We start from the raw sequence: 5,275 nt of genomic DNA, 5'->3' as shown, positions 1-5,275 counted from the left end.
AGCAGCATTAGTGAAGGAATCGCTCCATCGGGTTCATCGCTCAGGTTCAATAACGCGTAGCCTGCAGTGCAATCGCTCGGGTTTAGTTAGAGCCCAACGCCTCGCTCGGGTTCAGTTAGAGCCAACACCTAGCACATGTACGAGAGAAACGTGCATCGCTCGGCCCCCGACCTCCCACCGTAACCGGCAACTCCCCAAAATTTTACTCCCCGTCGCTTCTACCACGGTTTTTTCCGTCATGGACGGCCCAAGGAATGTCATGCAGCTGTGTCTCCGGCCCGCCTAGGACGAAAAGCCCATTTTCTGTCATGCTTTTTTGTCATAGAAGTAGGAGCCCACCACTTCTATGATGATTACCGGGTTTTGTCACAATTATCGTCATATAGAAGTGTCATATGTATGACAGAATTTTTTTTTGTTCGGCCCAAAATGTCACGGATGTATCTTTTTTTTGTAGTGCTAAGGCCCTGTCGGAGTCGACTGTCCCGCGGCAAGGCTGGCATCCGCGGCGGTATCTTCGCCAGCAGCCCTAGGGGGCTCGGAGGGGAAGTACTTGTCGGGGCCTAGCTTCCTCCGCTTGTTCTGCCCGACTGATAGTTTGATGGATGGTTGAGTTAGCTGAAGCACAAAAGTACCTGGTTCCACAGGTAGCTTGAGGGCAGCGCACTTTGACAACTAGTTAGTGATGTCGTTCTCCGTCCGAGGGACGTGCTCTGCTTGTATACCGTCAAAGCGCTCCTCCAACTTCCTCACTTCATCCACATAGGCTTCCATCAACAGGCTTTGGTAATCTTTGTTGATCTGCTTGACGACAAGTTGCGAGTCGCCCCTGACGATAAGCTTTTTGACTCCGAGGTCCACCGCGATCCTGAGACCAGCAAGCAGACCCTCGTACTTGGCGATGTTATTGGTTGACATCTCCCAGGGAAAGTGCATTTGGATGACGTACTTGAGGTGCTCTCCGGTGGGTACAACAAGTAGCACACCAGCAACGGCGGCTTGCAGCAAAAAGGCCCCATCAAAGTACATGATCCAGTTGCGTCTCGTTTCCTTTCTGGGGAGAGTGGTCTCCTGTGCCTCTTCGTCAGGCGTCGAGGTCCAGTCTGCAACAAACTCCGCCAAGACTCTGCTCTGAATCGTCGAGGTACTTTCAAACTTTAGGCCGAAACTTGACAGCTCCAGGGCCCATTCCATGATCCTCCCCATTGCATCTGGGTTATGCAGTATCCGTTGCAACGGGAGGCAGGTGACCACGGTGATCTCGTGTGCTTGGAAGTAGTGGCGCAGCTTCCTAGAAGCCATAAGGAGGTTGAAGAGCAATTTTTGCACACCTGAGTACCTCGACCTAGCTCCGTGCAAGAGGGAGCTGATGAAGTAAACCGGGTGTTGCACCATCTTCTTCCTTTGCACCACTTCACCCGGCCATGCAGGCCCTGCCATACTGGCGTTAGCCCCTGCCGGGGACTCAGTCTTGCCGGGACCGAGCCCTGCCGGGGACTCAGTCTTGCCGGGACCGAGCTCTGCCGGGGAGGGTTCTGGCCTGCCAACCGTTGATTCTGCCGCTGCTGCTGTCTCTTTGTCGACCTCTTTGTGCACCACCAATGTGGCGCTAACCACTTGATTTGTTGCCGCTAAATATAGCAGCAATGATTCTTGTGGTTTGGGCGCAACTAGCACCGGTGCATAGGAGAGGTACTTCTTCAAGTCTTGCAACGCCGCCTCGGCCTCTAGGGTCCACCCCACTGGGCCCGTCTTCTTTAAGATCTTGAAAAAGGGAAGGGCACGCTCCGCGGATTTGGAGATGAATCTGCTCATGGCGGCAACACAACCAGTGAGCCGACGCACGTCCTTGATCCGTCTGGGTGCCTCAATCTGTTCGATAGCCCTAATCTTGTCTGGGTTTGCCTCAATCTCGCGCTACGACACAAAGAACCCGAGAAGCTTGCCAGACGAGACACCGAAGACACACTTCTCAGGGTTCAACTTGAGGTTGATCTTGCACAGGTTTCCAAATGTTTCCTCCAGATCTTGCACAAGTGTTGCTTTGTCCTTGGTTTTCACCACTGTGTTATCCATATAAGCTTCCATATTTCTATGTAGCTGGGGTTCAAAACCAATTTGGACCACTCTTGCAAAGGTTGAGCCAGCACTCTTCAACCCGAAAAGCATCCGTAAAAAGCAGTATGTATCACATGGGTTGATGAATGTTGTCTTCTCCTCGTCCTCTTTCATCATGAAGATCTGGTGGTACCCTGAGTAGGTGTCGAGGAATGATAACAGGTCACACCAAGCCATGGAGTCAACAATCTGGTCGATGCGCGGCAACAGGAAGGGATCCTTTAGACAAGCCTTATTGATGTCTGTGTAATGAATGCACAGTCTCCACTTCCCATTTTCCTTGTGCACCACTACCGGATTGGCCAACCACGTCGGATGGAGTACTCCTCTTACCAAGCCTGCAAACCTCTAGCTTTGTGATTTCCTCCGTGATGAACTCCTGTCTCTCCAGAGCTTGCTTCCTGACCTTCTTCTTGATGGGCCACGCATGAGGACAGACAACAAGGTGGTGCTTAATCACCTCCCTGGGAACGCCGGGGATGTCGGAGGCTTGCCATGCAAACACATCAGCATTCGCTCGCAGGAAGGTGACGAGCTCGCTTTCCTATTTGCCGTCAAGGGTGGAGCTTATGGTAAAAGCTCCCCCCGTGCCGTCCTCCTTGACGAGCACCTTCTTGGTCTCTGGTGGTGCGGCTCTGGACTTCTTGCTCTTGCCGACGGAGCTCTCTGGCACGTCCTCAATGAGAGCGCAACACCCCAAAGAGGTGCGGTTTCCGGAGTGGGTGCGAGGGGTCTCGCTGGTCTTCTTCCCTCCCGGGGCTCCGTCGGCAGGAGCGGCTGCCTTAGCGGCAGCCGCTGCAACTGCTTCCCGGTAGAGTTGATCGACGCAAATCAACGCATCTTTCTTGTTGGAGGGGACGGTGATGATGTTCATCGGCCTGGGCATCTTCAGCATGTTGTAGGCATAGTGTGAAGCCGCCATGAACTTGGCTACTGCCGGGCGGCTGAGAATCTCATTGTAAGGCAAGGGGATCTCGGCTACATCAAAAACAATGTTCTCCGTCCTGTGGTTCAGCTCGCCTCCAAACGTCACGGGCAGCATGATCTTTCCCTTTGGTCGGATCCTCCCCGAGTTAACCCCTTGGAACGTGCCCGTCTCCTCGAGGTCTCCATGAGGGATCTGCAGCCTCTTGAAAACAACAGGCGAGATCAAGTTCAGGCCGGCCCCGCCGTCAACCAACATCTTTGTCACCTTGAGGTTGTGGGTCGTTGGTGAAACCAACAATGGTGTGCTGGACCATTTTAGAGGCTTCCGTGCGTCGAACGATGGCTCGACCGTTGTGATCTCACGCGCCCACTGTTTGAGTTGGCGGTGGGATGCATGCAGCATGGCGCCACCATCGACACACATGGCCTCTGTGGCTTTCTGGAACTCGTGGTCGCCGGACTCGTCGTCCTCGTAATGATCATCGTCCTCTTGCTTCTTGTCACGGCCCCGGGCGGGCCTCTCATGCTAATTATCTTCGCCGCGGCGGCCTCCTTGGATGCCAAGTTTCTTGCCAGATCCCTCGGCACCATCTTGGCCTTTCTCCTTGTCCCGCCACTCATACTCGGCCTTCTGCTTCTCGGCGAGCAGCTCTACCTGCTGGCAGTTTTGGAGGTCATGGCCCTTGGTGTGGTGGATCTTGCAATACTGCTTGTCGGAGCCTCCTGGCTTGTCGGCAGCCGCCAAGGCCCAGCAGGCGACACACCCGGCAACCTCCTTGCTGGGGTCGCCCACCTTGGTCTTCTTGGTTGTGCCGGTGTCGTCGGATTCCTCGACGACAAGCATGGCCTTGCCCTTGCGTTTCCTGTTACGGTGCCAACCCTTCTTCACCAGGGTGGCGGTATTGCCCGTGGAGTCGGTTTCCGCGCCGGCATCTTCGCCGGGGTACTTCCTTCCCTCTTCAGTGTGAGCGCATCGATCGGCCAAAGCATAAAGCTCGATCACATCCTTGACCTTGTTCATCGCTAGCTCCTCACGCATCTTGCGGTTGCGCCCATTCTGGTGGAATCAATGTTGGGGATATCGCTTATCTGGAACTTATCGGTCGACCAATGATAAGGGTTAAATCGGCCAGTTTATCGGCATATCGGCCGATTTATCGCCATATCGGTTGAATTATCGGCTGATTTATCTTATCGGTTAGACAACGGTAAGTGATAAATCGGCCGCTTTATTGGAATATCGGAAGATATCTTGAACAGTGGGTGGAATGCACTAATCACAGTGGCAGGATGGACGTCGGGGATGTTGTACTGCACTCGGCTGAACCTTTGGATGTACTTGCGCAAGTTTTCTCCTTCCTTCTGGGGGATGATATGTAAATCACTCGCCTGGCCATGAGCTTGGTGGCCTCCGGTAAAGGCGCCAACAAACTCATGGCACAGATCCGCCCAAGAAGAAATGGAGTCCATCGGAAAGTGCATCAACCATGACATAACATTAGGCTTGAGTGCCAACGAGAAGTAGTTGGCGAGCACCTTATCGTCGCGGCCCCCAGCAGCTTGCATCGCGATGGTGTAGATGCTGAGGAACTCTGATGGGTGAGTCTTGTCATTGTACTTCTCGCCAACGTCGGGCTTGAACATGCGGTAAGAGGGCCACTGGAACTGCCGCAGCTCATGGATGAAGGCCGGATAACCCACCTCATAGGGTAGGCCACCATAGCCTCCCGGTGCTGGGTGGTCCATAGCGGGCCCTACCCGCCTTTCCGACTGGTGGCGCTCGTCATGTCGGTGCTCGATGGTGGTTTGAGCGCCCTCATGAGCCTGCTCCCAAAGAACTTGGCGTTGGTCGCGGTGGGTTCATGGGTCGGATGACGCTATGGAGATGTCATCACGAGCATCGTCGCAACGGACCGACACACGCGGCTGCCGAGATGGAAGAGGGGAATGCACTATGGCCTCATCGCCTCCGGCTCGGCCCCCGCTGGCATGCGGTGGCTCAACGGAGCGACGGCCAATGCGTCCCGCCGGTTGCAACTCATCATTGTTGGCGATGCCGACGAGGCTTCGGACGGTGGCCCTCCATTCATCAAGCTTCTCCACAGTGGGAGGGAAGTCGAGGAGCAGCTGCGCGCATGCTAGGGCTTCTGCTAGCGTGGGCGGCGGCGAGAGCTGGGTGGACCGCGATGCGCTTCGACTTCTAACCACGTTAGAAGGAGCCTCACCACGG

Source organism: Triticum dicoccoides, chromosome 3B (assembly GCF_002162155.2).
Source record: "Triticum dicoccoides isolate Atlit2015 ecotype Zavitan chromosome 3B, WEW_v2.0, whole genome shotgun sequence".
In the NCBI taxonomy this organism is placed as follows: domain Eukaryota; kingdom Viridiplantae; phylum Streptophyta; class Magnoliopsida; order Poales; family Poaceae; genus Triticum; species Triticum dicoccoides.
This window is presented reverse-complemented; position numbering follows the sequence as displayed.